We start from the raw sequence: 19,928 nt of genomic DNA, 5'->3' as shown, positions 1-19,928 counted from the left end.
TATTTTGCCCCTACTGCTCGTTTGTTCATTAATGGTCAAATTTCTAGTCAATTTTCTCTTTTTAGAGGAACTAGGCAAGGTTGTCCCCTTTCTCCATTGTTATTTCTTTTGGGCATTGAACCTTTTCTTAATTATATTCGCCTTTGTGATGACATTCAGGGTATTACGATCAACGATGTAACTGTTAAAACTTTAGCCTATGCAGATGATGTTTTATTATTTATTAATAACCCTCTTTCTTCTGTTCCTTCCCTATTAGACATTATTGCTCAATACTCTATGGTTTCAGGTTACAAATTGAATGTAAACAAGACTGAATTTTTTTCCTTTAAACATGTTTTGCACCTCAGAGATGCTCCCGAACACAGATATTCTTTGGCAACCTACCAAAGTTAAATATTTGGGTATTCTATTTGCTTCATCGCTGCCAGCTACATTAAAACTTAACTCTGATTTCATAATTGACTACATTAAGAACAAAACGTCCAAGTGGTCTGCCCTTCATCTCAATTGGTGGGGGAGAATGGAGTCTATAAAAATGAATATAGCGCCTAAAGTTTTTTTCTCTTTAGCTATGATCCCCACCCAATTTCCTCTCAGTTTTTATAAAACTGTTGACACACTCTTTTCTAAATTCCTTTGATCTAATAAAGTCCCTCGTATTGCTTACAAAAAGTTAAAAATTCCTAAGACCCAGGCTGGTTTTTCCCTGCCAGACTTTCACCTTTACCATAAAGCTTTTATCTTAAAGCAGAGTGCCCTGTGGTTTAATACTTCACATATGGTAAAACCTCCAATTTGGTTGGATAGTGAAGCATCCATTGTGCGGCCCTTTTCTTTACCTTCCTTGCTGTCAATGTCCTCCACAGCGAAGGTTGTTCATCTTTCTTCTATTATTAAGTCCTCCAGATTGATAGTTAATGATTTAGATTCTAATTTTGAATTACCCCTATTCTCCACAGTCCACTTGTCTTTATGGCACAGTGCACTACTTAAATTGAACAGAAACATTTCCTTCTGGTCCTCTTGGATTTCAAAAGGAATTTTATATCTGAAAGATGTCTTTAATTGTAATGCTTGTATTCCTTTTGAACAGTTACAGTTAAAGTTTGGTATCCCAGCTACTGACCTTTTAAAATATAAATTTTTGTGTAACTCTATTTTGGATTCCTTCCCCAATGGTATTCCATCTTCCACCACAAATGACCTATTAATTTAGCTCACAGCTGTAACATCGTCCCCTAAAGCTGTCTCTGTTTTTTATAAAAAACTTTCCACCTCACACCGCTCCAATGTTCAGATTATTTTGTCGTTCTGGAACAATGAGCTTTCCATCTCCCTGTCAGATGACTCATGGTCCCATATATGGCTTGACAGTATCTCTGGATTGCTCCCGGTGTCCCTTTATCAAACCAATGCTTATATTTTATTTAGCATTTTATGGACTCCATCTCGTTTATTTCGTGCAAAACTGTTACTTTCTGATGTTTGTTGGCACTGCAATGATAGCCCTGGTTCACTTCGCCATATGTTATTTGAGTGTCCAGATATTACGAAATTTTGGTTGGAAGTATGGAATGTAATTTTGAAAATTTTACCTTTACAAGATGATATTTCCTTTAATTTATTGATTTGCAAATCGATTGCCCTAACTTATCCCCTTTCTGAGTCAGAGGCGAAATTGTTTAATTTTCTAATCACAGCTGCCTTAAAATCCATTACTTTCTGTTGGAAAGATGCTTCTTCTCTTTCAGTCCATGCTTGGTGGTCATGGATTACCTTTACGAGAAGAGGTGCGCAGCTATCTCTTAAAGGCGTTACTCATAATCCACAATCATTTCAGTCGTTTTGGTCTCCTATTGATTCATATGTTTTACAATGATATTGTTATATATTCTCTTATGTTCTATTTTTACATTACATTTCAATTGTAACTCTGTAGTTTAAGAATTTATGATCCTATGACATGTTTTTTCCTTCCCCTCTCCCTCCCTTTCCTCCTTGCCCTTCCTCTTTAATTGCGATTCTCTTTTATTAATATATGTTAATATTGTGTATTTTAGTTTTATGCATTTCATGTTGATTTTTGATCACTTACACTTGTAATTTCCTTCCTCTTTTTTGTATTGTATTTATTCTTTTTCATTTTGTCTTAAAACCTAATAAAATCTTACTGAACTAAAAAAAAGCCTACCGAGAAACTAACACACGTAACAGTGGGTGTCGCCATAGGAGTTCACAAAATGAGACAAGGAGGTTCTAAGGAGGGACTACTAAGTCTTTTGACCAATGACCAGTCACAGTTTAGAGTGGACAATGACAAAAGCCAATGAAAAATGTGGACGGAGAGTGGGCAGAGCTTCAAGTCCCTACCTCAATACAGCATGCTTCACAGAGCATGCGCTGCCCAGCTGCGAACTAAAAATAAGGGGGCATATTATCAAGGGGGTTTATCTCTGCTTTTTTAGCTTTAAAAGCCAAGAAAGCGAGATAAAATTATCTCCCTATTACCTAGCCGTCGCTAACACCAGTTAGCGACAGCTAGTAGGAGATAGCGACCATCTTGGGCCCCGCTTTGCATGTCAGTGAAATTTATCACTAATGCCATGCAAAGTGGGCGTGCTTAGATGTTAGCGACTGGAAACAGTAGCTAACATCGCTATCTCCTATTACCTACTTTTTTCAAATATTTGTGCTAAGCGCGAATATCTCCAAAAGCTAACACCTGCCCCATAGCAGTTCTTTGCCTTGTTATCCAATGGTAGGTGGATAACATGGCTAAGAGCATTAGCTCAGTAATGCATGAATATTGCTGACTTTTCAGCGATATTCATGTATTTTGGCCGATTTTTATCGCTTAGGAGATAAACCTTGATAATATCAAGGCTCCTAAGCGATAAAAATCGGTGCAGCTCGGCGATAAAAATATTGCCGCTAAGCCAACATAGCGATAATTATCGCTAGTTGTTGGTAATATGCCCCCAGGTTTCATCTGGGCTCATTTGCAGATAAGAAACATTTTCTGTGCATTTTTATTCACATCAAAGTTATTACCAGTCGGTTGCAAGGTTTTAAAGAATGTACTCATTTTTGTACATATGTATCCTTACTTGTCTCCCAAACATATGTAAAGAATAGAAATTGCAATTTTTGCAGGGAATATTCGTGATTATTTTAGCCTGCATCTTCTAAAAATGGATCAATGGCTCTAAAGAAAGGCCATTGCAAGGGGTCTCATATATGGGGCAGTGCTGCACCTCTGCTTGCTGTTCTGCCCTACCCCAATATGTAAATGTACATGTACAGGAATTTATATAGCACAAATCACCAACCGGTCTCTAAGCGCTTGCTTAGGGAACCCGTCCTGGTATTCCCCTGTGAGATAACCCCGACAGGGTATCCACAAGGTGAAAGGCAGGCATCCCGCCGCGAGGGGCCGTTGTGGAGATTAAGCAAGCTATTGCCCAGAGTGTGAACCCGTGAATCAAGTAGGCACTGAAGCGAGAATTGTCGAGTCCATGGACATTTTAGGACTCAAGACCCCACCGAGCCGGGAATTGAACCCTGGTCCCGGGCTGACCTCTGCTTCCAGGTCTGCCTCCTCTAACCAGTGAGCCACACTTCTTCATATGAAAGGGTTCATTCCTGTCATTGACCCTTGAGCTGGCACACAATTTACTACCTATATCAAACGCAGGCCCCCTTGCATCATGGTGCTAGAGTGCCGCCGTTGCCTGCAGGATTGTTTTTATGCAGCAAGGGGTATGTGCCTGCACAAAACTGCGAAAGTCTATTGGGGGCATATTTACAAGAAAATGGCTCAGCGCAGTGCAGCATGCTATGTTGCTATTCCAAGCGGTATATTGTTCCAAGTAAAGGAATGCACTGTATTTACAGCAATATGGCACATTCCTGTACTCGCCCCTGCGCCAGTAACAAAAAAGGAGTCTAGCACCAACGCAGACACCCTTGCACCATTACACCATGGTGCGAGGGTGCCTGCACTGTAGGGATGATTGTTGTTGTGCAGGAGGGGCACCTTCATGCACAAAAACGTACATCAATGGCGTTCTCCTCCTTCTATTTGTGCGGCAAAGGGCAGCACACTTAGAAAGAGTAAAAAAATGAGGAGAAATAAAAGTGTTTCTCCTTGTTGCCCCCCTCTTAGGGCTGCAGTGGGGAGGTGTACGTGTTTGAAACTGCCTCTGATTTATTGATCTGTGTAAATTTGGAGCAGTGTCAAAAAGCAATCGGGGTTGTGTGGGAACGCCAATAGGAGCTCCCATTGCACTCCCTTATGCCACAGCAAACTACATCGAGGAGGACCATACTTACAAGTCGGCGTTAAGCCATGCAAAGTGGCTTAGTGCCGCACTTGTAAATATGAAGCAGGGCACAGCACTATCGGAGCGTCGCAAAAAAATAACACTCCAGTGGCACAATGCCCTTGTGATTATGCTCCGAGGATTTATAAAATGAGACTTAAAATGAAATGTGACACCCTGACTGCTACTCGTCTAAAGGCAGATAGCCTTAATTACAAGCCCCTTGCGCCGTCGGTGCTACACTTTCAATATGGAAAAAAGTGACGTACTGGTGGCGCAAGGGTCTTGTAAATAAGCCAAAGAGAGTTAATTTCAAATGAAAAGGTGAAATTTGTAAAATGACCTGTTTGATAATCTTAACAATGCCTGCAAGTGTAGTAGAATCCATTACAACAGAAAGAGTAAGAGACAGTGCTGGCTTGGTTATGCAGGGTGTCAAGCAAATGTGTTGTATGAAGCCCCATGTTTAATTTGTCATTTATAAATCTTATGGAAGATATGTCATCAAATCAAGAGCCTGCTAGCATATTCAACTGCTCCTGGACAACACTGTACATTTCTTTAACGTATACTTGTGGACCCCTCCCCCTAAGGAGCAAAACACCCGCCCATCGCTACTAACACCCCAACAAACGCCCCGAATGCAAAATGTAATGACTAGGGAAATGGTTCTGCTTTTCAATTCCAAAAGGTGCGATCTGTTTTGACGCCCATTGTGCATGGTGTAAACAGGAGCTCAAATAGTGTGGAAGATGAGCAGACAGAAGCACAAAGAGCAGCGCGCCCGCTGACAAAGGATGCACACACTCCATCTCAGCGGCATCAAAGCTTCAATTAAATGCACTTAGCCTGCATCCAGCATGAAAAGCGAGCTGCAAATGGATTGTCGCCATCGCGCCTCACTGACACAGTAGTTTCGGTTTATTGGACACAAAAGGCCAAGCTTTTAGATAAAGCTGTCTATGCACACTGTCAAATCTGCAGCAATCTTGCCACAAAGGCGACAGGAATGGATAACAATCTGGCAAAGTAAGTAAATGAACTGGCTAAAATGTGTATGTCGTGAATTCACGCGGGCAATGTGAAAAGACCAGCCGAATGATGAGCTGTATGGACACTGTGGGGCATATTCATTAAAATATCACACAGCCCTGCAAGTCACCTTGGTGCACTGCCGTATCGGAGAAAGGGCAGGAATGCACAGTATCTAACAATATGCACTGCACTACTGTCTATTCCTTGCGCTGGAGCACAACGTGCTGCCTAGTGCCAACACGGTCACCCTTGCATCATTGTGCAAGGGTGCCTGCATGCCAACGCGGTCACCCTTGCATCATTCTGCAAGGGTGCCTGCATGCAAACGCAGTCACCCTGGCATCATTGTGCAAGGGTGCCTGCATGCCAACGCCGTCACCCTTGCATCATTGTGCAAGGGTGCCTGCATGCCAACGCGGTCACCCTTGCATCATTGTGCAAGGGCGCCTGCATGCCAACGCGGTCACCCTTGCATCATTGTGCAAGGGCGCCTGCATGCCAACGCGGTCACCCTTGCATCATTGTGCAAGTTTGCCTGCATGCCAAAGCGGTCACCCTTGCATCATTGTGCAAGGGTGCCTGCATGCCAATGCAGTCATCCTTGCATCATTGTGCAAGGGTGCCTGCATGCCAACGCGGTCACCCTTGCATCATTGTGCAAGGGTGCCTGCATGCCAACGCAGTCATCCTTGCATCATTGTGCAAGGGTGCCTGCATGCCAATGCAGTCATCCTTGCATCATTGTGCAAGGGTGCCTGCATGCCAACGGGGTCACCCTTGCATCATTGTGCAAGGGTGCCTGCATGCCAACGCGGTCACCCTTGCATCATTGTGCAAGGGTGCCTGCATGCCAATGCAGTCATCCTTGCATCATTGTGCAAGGGTGCCTGCATGCCAACGCGGTCACCCTTGCATCATTGTGCAAGGGTGCCTGCATGCCAACGCAGTCATCCTTGCATCATTGTGCAAGGGTGCCTGCATGCCAACGCGGTCACCCTTGCATCATTGTGCAAGGCTGCCTGCATGCCAACGCGGTCACCCTTGCATCATTGTGCAAGGCTGCCTGCATGCCAACGCGGTCACCCTTGCATCATTGTGCAAGGGTGACTGCATGCCAACGCGGTCACCCTTGCATCATTGTGCAAGGCTGCCTGCATGCCAACACGGTCACCCTTGCATCATTGTGCAAGGGTGCCTGCATGCCAACGCGGTCACCCTTGCATCATTGTGCAAGGGTGCCTGCATGCCAACGCGGTCACCCTTGCATCATTGTGCAAGGGTGACTGCATGCCAACGCGGTCACCCTTGCATCATTGTGCAAGGGTGCCTGCATGCCAACGCGGTCACCCTTGCATCATTGTGCAAGGGTGACTGCATGCCAACGCGGTCACCCTTGCATCATTGTGCAAGGCTGCCTGCAGGCCAACGCGGTCATCCTTGCATCATTGTGCAAGGCTGCCTGCATGCCAACACGGTCACCCTTGCATCATTGTGCAAGGGTGCCTGCATGCCAACGCGGTCACCCTTGCATCATTGTGCAAGGGTGCCTGCATGCCAACGCGGTCACCCTTGCATCATTGTGCAAGGGTGCCTGCATGCCAACGCGGTCACACTTGCATCATTGTGCATGGGTGCCTGCATGCCAACGCAGTCATCCTTGCATCATTGTGCAAGGGTGCCTGCATGCCAACGCAGTCATCCTTGCATCATTGTGCAAGGGTGCCTGCATGCCAATACGGTCACCCTTGCATCATTGTGCAAGGGTGCCTGCATGCCAACGCGGTCACCCTTGCATCATTGTGCATGGGTGCCTGCATGCCAACGCAGTCATCCTTGCATCATTGTGCAAGGGTGCCTGCATGCCAATACGGTCACCCTTGCATCATTGTGCAAGGGTGCCTGCATGCCAACGCGTCACCCTTGCATCATTGTGCAAGGGTGCCTGCATGCCAATACGGTCACCCTTGCATCATTGTGCATGGGTGCCTGCATGCCAACGCGGTCACCCTTGCATCATTGTGCATGGGTGCCTGCACGCCAACGCAGTCATCCTTGCATCATTGTGCAAGGGTGCCTGCATGCCAACGCAGTCATCCTTGCATCATTGTGCAAGGGTGCCTGCATGCCAACACGGTCACCCTTGCATCATTGTGCAAGGGTGCCTGCATGCCAACGCGGTCACCCTTGCCTCATTGTGCAAGGGTTCCTGCATGCCAACGCGGTCACCCTTGCATCATTGTGCAAGGGCGCCTGCATGCCAACGCGGTCACCCTTGCATCATTGTGCAAGGCTGCCTGCATGCCAACGCAGTCATCCTTGCATCATTGTGCCTGGGTGCCTGCATGCCAACGCGGTCACCCTTGCATCATTGTGCAGGGTGCCTGCATGCCAACGCGGTCACCCTTGCATCATTGTGCAAGGGTGCCTGCATGCCAACGCGGTCACCCTTGTATCATTGTGCAAGGGTGCCTGCATGCCAACACGGTCACCCTTGCATCATTGTGCAAGGGTGCCTGCATGCCAACGCAGTCATCCTTGCATCATTGTGCAAGGGTGCCTGCATGCCAACGCGGTCACCCTTGCATCATTGTGCAAGGGTGCCTGCATGCCAACGCGGTCACCCTTGTATCATTGTGCAAGGGTGCCTGCATTTTGTGCCGGATTGTTTTTGTGCAGAAAGTGACATCTCCCTGCACAACGAAAATCCCCAAAGGCCTTTTCCTCCTTCTAAAGGGAGACAGAGCATTTTTACCAGTATTTGTAAATCTGGAATACACCTAATTCCATGGGGGAATGCATGGGAACGCCCATGGAGAACTCCCTGGGGCAGAGTAATGCCGCGAAGTGATTTGCACTGCTTTGTGTTACTCTAGATCAGAGTTCTTCAATCTGTGGGGTGCGCCCCCCCTGGGGGGGCTGGACACCATCGCAGGGGGGGCGCGCACTCCACTACAATCTTTCCTTTGTTTGGAGAACTCTGGTATGGCTGGAGGGGGTGGGAAATCGATGGGGCACTACGTGCCCATCCTTTCGTCTGGGTAATTGTCCCAGGAGGGGGTTAATTCACACAGTGTGAGGCAAGGAGTCTCCTCTGCTAAAAAGGAAAGCAAACAAACAGACACCTTTAGCAGAGGAGACCCCTTGCCTCCCACTGCAGCTGAAGCTGTCAACTCCGTGAATTAACCCCCTCCTGGGAGAGTTAGCTCTTCCCAGAAAGGACCAAAGTTTCCAGGGAAGTTTTAAGGCATGGGCGAAGTGGACTCTGGCCCAGGGCCCCAGCCTTTCAAAGGGGGTGGGAGTGAAGGGGGGGGCAGGGGTGAAAAAGCCAGCTCTGTTCTACAGAGTCTTGCCCTCATGACCTTGAGTAATTTTTAAACACAATGTTGTAAATAGTGTTTTTTTTATCATTCATATTTAATGTGTATTACAGACATTTTGCAGACAAAATGTGTTATACAAGGAAGCCATAGCTGGACAGATTAGTGAAAGTATGAATGGATGAGTGAAGGGGTGGATGGAATGATGAGGGAAAGGATGGATAGATGAGTGAATGAGTGGAAGGATAGATGAGAGAAAGGGTAAATAAATAGATGTCTGGGTGGAATGGTGGATGTATGGGTGGAATGGTGGGTGAAATGGTGGATGTATGGGTGAAATGGTGGATGTATGGGTAAAAGGGTGGATGGATGAGTGAAACTATGGATAGATGAGTGAAAGGGTGGATGGATAATGAGAGAAAGGATGAATGGATAATGAGAGAAAGGATGGATGGATGCATGAGTGGAAGGATGGATGAGAGTAAATAGATGTATGTATGGGTGGTAGGGTGATGGATGGGTAAAAGGGTGGATGGATCAGTGAAATGGTGGATGGATCAATGAAAGGATGGATGATGGACGAGTCAATGGGTGGATGGATGAGAGAAATGATGGATGGATTGATGTTTTCAAAGTGAAAGGGAAAGGGTGAATGAATGAATAGATAGATGGATGGATGAGTGAAAGGGAGGATGTAAGGATAGATGAGTGAGTGAGGAGGGTAGATGGGCAAAAGGATGGATAGAAGAGTATAAGGCTGGATGAGTGGTCAATGGATGGATTCATGAGTGGATGAGTAAATGGATGAGTGGGTGGATGGGTGAAGGGTGGATAGAAGGATGGGTGGCTAAGTGAAAGGGGAATGGAGAGGGAAAGGGAGGATTGATAGATGGATGAGTGAAAAAATGGATGAATGATTGGCAGAATGGATGGGCAAATGTGTGCATGGATGAGTGAAAAGAAGAACATAAAGATGGATGAGTCAAAGAATGCATACATGAGTGAAAGGGAGAGTGGAGAACAGGAAGAAGGGATGGATGGATGGATGAGTGAAAGGTTGAATGGGTGGACGGGTGAGTGACTGGGTGCATGGATGAGTAAGTGAAAGGATGGCTGGATGGGTGAAAGGGTAAATGGTTGGATGGATGAGTGAATGGGTGGAAGAGTGGATGGATGAGTGAAAGGATAGCTTGGGTGAAAGGATGGATGGATGGATGAGCGAAAGGGTGGATGAAGAGATGGATGAGTGAAATAATGGATGGGAGGATAGATGATGGATAGGTTTGCAAGTGTTCGAAAAGGTTTGGATATGGATGGGACACAGAGGGAAGGACAGAATGAATGGTGAAAGAATAAATAGGTGACAAAATGTACATGATAAATGGGGAGGGTTGTGATGACTTACTTTGCTTTCTTGGTGCCATAAGAGCTGTAGTACAGTGTGGGAGGTATTTAAATTGTCTGGCTACTCCCTTGCCTATGTGTTACTATTCTGTATTCTATGTGTACTCATGTGTGGGATCTATACAACATGCAAATGACATTTTGCGTGACATCCAACTGCTACTTGAATGCAAAGCCCCATAAGCAAAGTCAGGTTCCATATTTTAAGTACCACTTAATGAAACACCCATAATGTATTCACTATAGTGGGTTCATCACAGCAATCCTCCCCTTAGTTCACTTATGCATGGTGCTTTACATCTTACAATTTATTTATTAAGGAGTTTGTGAGATTGGGTTCTCAGCACTTGCGGTATTAAAGACTAAGTACAGTTCAAGACTGGATGTGGATGACAACCTGAGGATGGCAGAAGTAAAAATCCACCCACAGATTGATAGTCTAAATATGGCTAAACACCGGCACACCCATCACATTCATGTTGGTGTTGCTAATATTAATGTACGTCCTGTGTAAAACAAAGCATCCTAGTAAAAAGAATTCGCGCACATTTTATCTTGAAAAATGATGTTTTGGGCTATGTAATACACCTCTGTCATTTCACCACACCCACTGATAACCCTGCAGTTTACTAAACACTCTTATTGTGTTGAACATTATTTGCTGGATATGGCCCGTAATATGCGCGTGGCAGTCGATCATGTAGTGTACCAGATTTCAGAAATTTCTGTCAGGTGGTGGGGGGGCCCAACATCTAAAAAAATTCAGCTGGGGGGGCTCAACGTAAAAATGTTTGAAGACCTCTGCTCTAGATTTATCAAACCACGCTAGGCCACACAAGTTGCCTTCTCCCTCCACCACCACTTTCCCTTTTTCATTCTTAGACTCCCTCTCCTCCTCCTATGCTCTCTCCCCAGAATCTCTTCTCTTGCCTGCTTTTTCCCTTAAGTTTTCGTTTTTAACGCATGCAACTGCGTTCCAGCAACTGGTATCTATGCTCTGAAACTGTGTATTTTGCAACGTTGTAACTTGTAACTATGCTTTGAAACAATGTTTGTCCTCATGTAAAGCGCTATGATACCCCCGGGTCTAGCCAGCGCTATATAACATGTTTCAAATAAAAATAAATAAATAAAGGTGGGCTAGTGTGGCATGATGAATCTACCTTAGTAGTTGCATAACCCCTGCGCCTCATTACGTGGCGCAAGGGTGATGCAACACTGTAATGAATATGCACCATCAATCAATCAATCAATCATCGCATTTATATAGCGCACTACTCACCCAGAGGGTCTCAAGGCGCTGGGGTAGGGGGGTCCACTACTGCTCGAACAGCCAGGTCTTGAGTTGCTTCCTGAAGGCGAGGTGATCCTGGGTCAGGCGGAGGTGGGTGGGGAGGGAGTTCCATGTCTTGGCGGCGAGGTAGGAGAAGGACCGTCCCCCTGTGGTGGCTCTTCGGATGTGGGGCACGGCGGCGAGGGCGTGGCTGGTCGATCGAAGCTGGCGTATGGGAGCGTAGAAGTTGAGGCGGCTGTTGAGGTTTCAGCGCCGGGACGCCCCGTTGGGGCCGCTGCGCGCTTTACAAAATACTCAAATAAATAAATAAATAAATAAATCCTGGGCCTTGGTTGTGTAGGGCTTTGTGTGCGTGGGTGAGGAGACGGAAGGTGATTCTCTTGTTGACCGGGAGCCAGTGCAGGTCTCTCAGGTGTCCGGAGATGTGGCTGAGACGGGGATGTCCAGGATGAGTCGTGTGAGGCGTTCTGGATCCGCTGGAGTCTCTTCTGGAGTTTGGCGGTGGTTCCGGCGTAGAGGGAGTTGCCGTAGTCCAGACAGCTGGTGACGAGGGCCTGGGTGACCGTCTTCCTGGTCTCGGTGGGGATCCACCGGAAGATCTTACGTAGCATGCGCAGGATGTTGAAGCGCGACGAGGAGACGGCGTTGACTTGTCTGGTCATGGAGAGGGAGGACTCCAGGATGAAGCCCAGGTTGCGTGCGTGGTCTGTTGGTTTGGGTGCGCTGCCTAGGGCGGGGGGCCACCAGGAGTTGTCCCAAGCGGTGGGTGAGGATCCCAGGATGAGGACTTCCGCATTGTCCGAGTTCAGTTTCAGGCGGCTGTTCTTCATCCATTCGGCTACCTCTTTCATCCCTTTGTGAAGGTTGGCTCTGGCGGTGGCGGGGTCGTTGGTGAGGGAGAGGATCAGCTGGGTGTCGTCGGCGTAGGAGATGATGTTGAGGTTGTGCTGGCGTGTGATGTCTGCGAGGGGGCTCATGTAGACGTTGAAGAGGGTTGGACTGAGCGAGGAGCCTTGAGGAACGCCGCAGATGACTTCGGTGGCTTCAGATCTGAACGGAGGGAGGCGGACTCTCTGTGTCCTTCCGGCGAGGAAGGAGATGATCCATTCCAGTGCCTTCTCCTGGACTCCGACGTTGCTGATGCGTTGTGCTAGGGTACGGTGGCAGACAGTGTCGAAGGCCGCGGAGAGGTCGAGGAGGATGAGGGCCGCTGTTTCTCCGTTGTCAAGCAGCGCTCGGATGTCATCGGTGGCTGCGATCAGGGCGGTCTCGGTGCTTTGGTTGGCCCGGAAGCCAGACTGCGAGGGGTCGAGGGATCCGTTCGTCTCGAGGAAGGCGGCCAGCTGCTTGTTGACGGTCTTCTCGATGACTTTTGCAGGAAACGGGAGCAGCGAGATCGGGCGATAGTTCTTGAGGTCGGTGGGGTCGGCCGATGGCTTCTTGAGTAGGGCGCTGAGTTCGGCGTGCTTCCAGCTCTCCGGAAAGGTAGCGGTGTCGAAGGAGGTGTTGATGATGTCCCGCAGGTAGGGTGCGATGGCAGCGTCGGCCTTGTTGAAGACGTGGTGAGGGCAGGTGTCGGTCGGAGATCCGAGTGGATGGAGTTCATCGTGCGGACGGTGTCTTCGGTGCTGATCGGAGTCCAGGCGCGGAGGGTGGTGGTGGGGGGCGGTGGTTCGGTCGAGATGTTCGTCGGTTGGGTGCTGAAGCTGTTGTGTATGTCCGCGATCTTGTTGTGGAAGTAGGAGGCGAGGGAGTTGCAGAGGTCTTGCGAAGGGGTGATGTCGTTGTTTCCGGCATTGGGGTTGGAGAGCTCTTTGATGATGTTGAAGAGTTCCTTGCTGTTGTGTGCGTTGTTGTCCAGTCGTTCCTTGAATGCAGTTTTCTTGGTGGCGTGAATGAGTTGGTGGTGTTTTCGGGTGGCGAGCTTGAGGGCAGTCATGTTGTCCGGTGTTGGGTCTCTGCGCCAGGTTCTCTCGAGGGCTCGGCAGTTCTTCTTGGAGCTCTTGAGTTCGTCGGTGAACCATGGGGCTTTCTTGCTACCGGGACTGCTAGGCGGGGGGCGAGCTCGTCTGCGCAGTCGCTGATCCACTTCGAGAGGTTGTTGGCCGCCTGGCTAGGGTTCGTTGTGCTGGTGGGAGGGTTCATGCTCAGGGAGGTCGCGAGCTGATCGGCTGAGATCTTGTTCCAGCTCTTGCATGCAACCTGTTGCTGGTGGTGGTGGATCGTGGTCCTTCCGAAGCTGAAGTGGACGCAGCTGTGGTCCGTCCAGTGGAGTCCGGTGGCGTGGCTGAAGGCGATGTCCTTGCTGGATGAGAAGACGGGGTCGAGTGTGTGTCCGGCGTAGTAGGTGGGGGTGGTCACCAGCTGCTTGAGTCCCAGGTTGGCGAGGTTGTCCAGCAGGGTGGTGGTGTTGCGGTCGTTGTTGTTCTCCAGGTGGAAGTTGAGGTCCCCTAGGAGGATGTAGTCAGTGGAGCAGAGGGCGTGCGGGCTGATGAAGTCAGCGATGTCTTCGCTGAATTGTGTGCATTGTCCCGGGGGTCTGTAGATGAGGGTGCCACTGAGGGTGGTCTTGGGGTTGATGTGTATCTGAAAGTGCAGGTGCTCGGCGGTTGCGAGGGTGTCGTCGGTGTTGGTCGTGATGCGGATGGTGTTCCTCTGGACGATGGCGATGCCTCCTCCGGTGTGGTTGATGTGGTCCCTTCGGATGATCTTGTAGCCGTCTGGGATGGCGATGGCGATGTCGGGCGCTGAGGAGGCGTTCATTCAGGTTTCCGTGAAGAAGGCGACGTCTGGGGCTTTGGTGTCGAGTAGGTTCCCGATCTCGATGGCGTGCCTGTGGACGGAGCGGGTGTTGAGCAGGATGCATGTCAGGTGGCTGCTGCTGTTGCTCGTCTTGGTCTTGGGTGGTGCTGGAGTAGTGCAGGTCCGGAAGCAGGTGAACTTGCAGGAGTTGCAGCAGAAGGGTCCGTGGGTGCTTCTCGGGGTGGCTCGGTAGCATCCTGGGATTCGGCCGGTGTTGAGAGCGTTGAGGGTGGCGGCGTCATACGTCCGGCGGGCGGGCTGGGGTCTGCGGGGGCCAGGGGTCCTGGCACTGGGCGCGGTCCAGGCGTGGACGGGCGCAGACGGGCTTACCTTTGGCGCTCCTTCGGCGCGCTTAGGGCGCACCCGTTGCGCGTGCATGCTGCGCGTACGCGTGGACTCCGCCATAAATGGCGTAGTGGGGGGGTGGAGCGTGGGAGGGGCTGCTGGGAGGCGGGAGCAGGGAGGCAAAGCAGGGGCGACCAGAGGGAAGAGGGGGCGGGCCGCAGGGGTGCAGCAGCGGGGAGGGGGGGAAGTGAGCGGCGGGGGGAGGAGGGGTGGGGGTAGGATCGGCGGGGAGCAAAGAACGGCGGGAAAGCGGCGGAGCAGCGAGGGGGGAGGCCTGAGGGCTGACCTTAGCAGGCTGCGGGCAAGGGGCAGGGGCAGGGGTCGGGCCGGCAGTAGGGTGACCTGGCCCCCGGGGACCGTGCTATGGCAAGGTCGGGGGTCAGGCAGCCGGCAGCAGGGGGGCCAAGCACGCGGGAACGTGCGAGGCTGGCCTGGGGCTGGAGGCAGGCAGCAGGGGGACCAGGCAGGTAGGCGGTAGGCAGAGGGAGGCCCTGGCACACGGGGACCGTGCGGCAGGAGGAGCGACCAGGAGGGTCACCATGATTTACAGGTGTGTGTTCACCCTTAAATCACAGAGGGAAAATATCCTTAGGAAATATTACAGAAATAGATGAACAGTATTAACATCAAAGAGTCATCAGTGTTCACAACATGAACAATACTATACTATACTGGGCAGGCTACCAGGCACCAGGTCTCCCTTCAGCCATGCCTTTCTAGAACCAATTCTAACTGCTCAGAAGGGCCTTCCTCAAATCAGAGAATCTTCCTATATTTTCTATCCCTGGAGTAGTAAAGAGAGGTCAACTACTTGACTATTGGAGAGCAGTATTTCTTACTCGGTGTTGATGGAGAGATCATCTCGGGAGATTTCAACAACAGTGATTCGATCTTGTTTTTGAACATACTTGTATTGTTGCGTATATCGACATTAACATTAACAGTTGTTATCATTATTATTACTACTACTATTACTGGCACTCACCCACAAACTACACAGTTCAGTAATAGGGAACATTTAACAGCGGTTTAAGGGGATAAAAATCACCTACTAATATAATACCAACTAAGAGAGGGTTTAAAAAGGATACGAATGTCACAGTCATTACTGGCCAGCCAGGGATGTGTATTCAGCCTTTGGAGCAGGGCTGCTTGGTAAGCCAACTCTAAACCAGGTTACTCTCCGGCAGCCCAAAGTACACTTTTACAAAAGTTAATTTTTTCACTCAACATATCATCAATTTACTTCACCAGCAAATTCATTAGTAATACCAAGCAGAAAATAACTGATTCAAAGCTCTCTCATTTTCCTAGACTTATATTCATAACCATGCTTGCTTATAAAAAATACTATACAGGGAAAACTGCCATGTGTAAGTGGTCACTTTGGAGACATACTACTCCATAATATTTAGCATATTTCCATTTCATATATTAAGAACAAGGATTGTGGCCCACAAGGAAGCATATTGAACGATATAGTTAATATATATAAGTAGGATTTTCTACATGGCAAATGACTTTTGCTCTCCATGTGACAATACAGTCATATACTATCTTCATGTGTTTGGGCAGTGTGAATAAGCAATGATGTCCCCCTATGCCATTTAAATTATTTGACAATGGTGCAAGTTATGTGCCACCTTAAATTGTTTTGCCTTACTGAAAAGTTAAATATATCAATTGGACAAATGTAATTTTGCAGTATGGATTTAGAAACAGAGCACAATCACTGTGGCAATGAATGGCAGGGTCAAAATCCATAGTAATAATATTGGGGGAAAAGTCAGGTCCATAAAACGAGAAAGGTCTGCGGAGATCATGTGGAAAAGGCTGATTTCCTACACTTAGAATTTTTTTTATGGTGGGCATTAGTGCAACAGGCTGACAGACACCTTTTTGGTAATTTTAGTAAGGCATCTTGTGCTACGACCAGAAATGATTATTATTCTCTAGAGTGGAAACAAGTGTTCTACAAATCAATTTACTAAATGTTTTCCTCTCTGAAGCAACAGTGGGAAGTTTAAAATGCCCTCCTAAAAAATACATTTCTGAAATATGTGTAACTTTTACTGGATTTGACTGAAATATTAAGCAATTGTGGTAGCCAGCACAAGCTTTTAAAACCATAAAGGCTGCTTGCTCATATAGCAAAGATAAAAACAAACGAATTATGGAATTCGGTTGGCGAAATGGTATATTACTTTTCTAAACATAAAAAATTAGCATTTTTGCTCATTTTCTGACACAAACTCTCAAGAGCAAATAGATATGAGAACCATGCATGGCATGTGCCCTGAGGTAAGTTCTATAGGACTCACCATCATACACACTTGGCCAACCCATTGTTCACCACTGACATCCAATGGGCAATGAGGTTTGTCAACGAAAATAAATACAGGTTTGGGGACAGATTTATCAAGCAATTGCATTCTGCAGCACACATAGAAAGAGGAAATTGCTTCAGAGGATTGTTTTTGTGAGAAAGTTGTCCCTTCCAGCACAATCCTGCTAACAACGCAGGCACCCTTACACCATGGTGCAATGTTGCCTGAATTGGTGCAAGGCAGCAAAAAAGGGCACAAGAAAAGACACGGAATGCACTGTAAAATGATAATACAGTGCATTACCGCCCAAGGTTGCGTGCTGCATGAAATAATTATAATAATGCCCCTCAGTGTCTGAGAACTCCTCAAGGGCTAAACTGTCAAAAAGGACATGTCAATTTATACATACAATATGTTTCATTTGCAACCGTTGGTTCCTTGGTAAGTTCCTAGGTACATTCAATATATCTATTTATGTATGTTAGATATGTATGTTAAATACCAATTTATAGATACTATATATTAAAAAAAATGATATGAATGCATTTCCTTTCATTCATAATTGGAAGATTGAGCAAGGCAACAGTTCCAGCATGATCATTAGATTTTTTTAATTACATTTTTAAATCCTCATTGAGTATATTACATATGGTAATAGTGCATCTCTTAGTTAAAGTGCTTATAGACAGCAGAAGTGGGATCTGAAGCTTTATGTAAAACAACGATTATTATTATTATTACTACCAGGGATGGCTTTAGTGCGGTGCAACCAGTGCGGTCACACTGGGTGCTGACCTGAAGGGGGACACTGACCTCGGGGGAGGGATGTGTTTAGCTATAACTTACTTACTTTCAGGCAACATTAAAAATGTCAAGATAATGCTTGTGATTAATGTTCCTGCTATAGGGAGATTGGAGTTTTGTGTAGTGGCTCTTTGCCTTGCCATAAAGTAGTGCAGAGGGTTATTGTGCCTGCTGCAAAGAATAGGTTTGAATTGTATGTTGGTAGCAGAGTGGATTACTATAGCCAGCCTTTTTCAGCACTTTAAAAAAAATTTAATGTATGTGAGAGAGGGGCTACAGAGAGGTGAGGGCCACTTTTGCTGGGTGGTAGTGAGGTAATCCGTGGAAAAATTTATGGGGAGAAGGGGCTTCAAAAAAGACTGCTGCACTAAGCGCCACCAGCAATAAAGCTGGCCCTTACTGCAACTTAAATCAAAGTTCACAGTCCAGACCAAAGGCATATTTGGTGAAAAGGTTTAATGTTTAGTCACTAAAGTGGTATTAGAGTACATTGACCTCTTTGGTGGTAGGTACCTCTGGTATAGACAGATGAGACATCTTGTGGTAATATATGACCCATCATAGAAGTGTAACTGCAACGAAGGATATACATGTAATCCATCAGGTTTCTGCAGTTTCTAATGGCAGGGAAGAGGTTCCCATCTGCCATAATCACATTTTTACAAGTGATTCCTGTTACAGCGCATATTTACCCCAAAGGCTGGTGTAAATTGTCATCTAAAATAATAGCAGCTATGAGGCTTAATAAAAAGGATGTAGCACCTAACTCAGCAGTAAACATGGATGAGTGGTATATGATGTAGAAATCTGATCAAAGCATAAAAAGATTAAGGGGGCACCTTTACAAGGGCATTGCGCCAAAGGATCGTCACTTTTAACAACTTTCCTGTGGCGCAGTGCACTGCTTCATATTTACAAAGTGGTGCAGCTTTGTAAATGTGGTACCCTTTCATGCAGGTATCTGCGTGAGTGTGGCATTCATTGGGTGTTGCACTGGGCGTTTCACCTCAGCACTCATTACGTTTTGGCACTGCCTCGGATTTACAAGGATCTGTAAATCTGACGCAGCACCAACATCTAACGCCATCCAAGAGCAGGCGATAGAATAATGATACTTTTATTTCTCCTCATTTTCGCTTTTTCTATGTGCGCTGCTTTCTGCAGCCAGGATAGCAATAGCAAAATGCCATAAATGATTGTTTATATACAAGACGTTGTCCCTTCTTGCTTATAAACAATCATTTTGTAATGGCACTTTTCTATTTCTATGTGTGCTGCATCTATGTGTGCATAGTACAACCACGGAGTCTGGTCCTGGGACAGGGGGGCAGCTGGACCCAATATACTAGTAGAAAAGAAAAATTGCTGACCCACCTCCTTATTTAGTCTCACTCTAAGTTTAAAGAGACAACAAACAAATGACCAAATCTCTTTGTTTGTATGGGTAATTTTATTAAACCCTTTTGTTCATTATTTTTGGTAAGATTTAACCAATTAGTAGGCGAGAAGAACACTCCATACATCTATATACAAATACAGAACATTAAGACATATTTTACAAGTACCAACAAGTAAACAATAAATCAAATAATCGTCAACAAACTTCTCGTATTAGAAATGAATAACAATTCTGTATGCGCAAATAATTAATCTTTGCGAGATAATCAGAAACCGCTATTGAACCCAACAGGTTGAAAAATAGATTTTGACAGACATCAGAAATTAATCCACAGTAATTTTTAACCATAGAAGCTGCACTCATCACGTGCAATTATTTTGAACTCTCTATCTGTCGTTTTGCCAACGCGTTTCGAATCTGTCGGTAATTACAGATTCTCCTCAGGGCTCTCTCAATGTTATCAATCTAAACAGAAAAATAAAACGAAGTTTGTTTCAGTATTCAAAGCTTATTTGCTAAATTAGATAGAGAGTTCAAAATATTTGCACGTGATGAGTGCAGCTCCTATGGTTAAAAATTACTGTGGATTAATTTCTGATGTCTGACAAAGAGATTTGGTCATTTGTTTGTTGTCTCTTTAAACTTAGAGTGAGACTAAATAAGGAGGTGGGTCAGCAATTTTTCTTTTCTACTAGCATCTATGTGTGCAGCACACATAGAATTAACACATTGCCATTATTTAATGTTTAGGTGCAGGAAGGGACACCTTCTTGCATATAAACAACCATTCCCTGCAATGCAGGCCCCCTTGCACCATCGTGGCCTGTGTTGGAGCTAAGCAGCTATTTTTAGCACCAGTGCTAGGGAAACACAGGG

The sequence above is a fragment of the Lissotriton vulgaris genome, chromosome 2_2, assembly GCF_964263255.1.
Source record: "Lissotriton vulgaris chromosome 2_2, aLisVul1.2, whole genome shotgun sequence".
NCBI lineage: Eukaryota > Metazoa > Chordata > Amphibia > Caudata > Salamandridae > Lissotriton > Lissotriton vulgaris.
The sequence above is the reverse complement of the archived record's forward strand: the minus strand, read 5'-3'. Positions refer to the sequence as shown.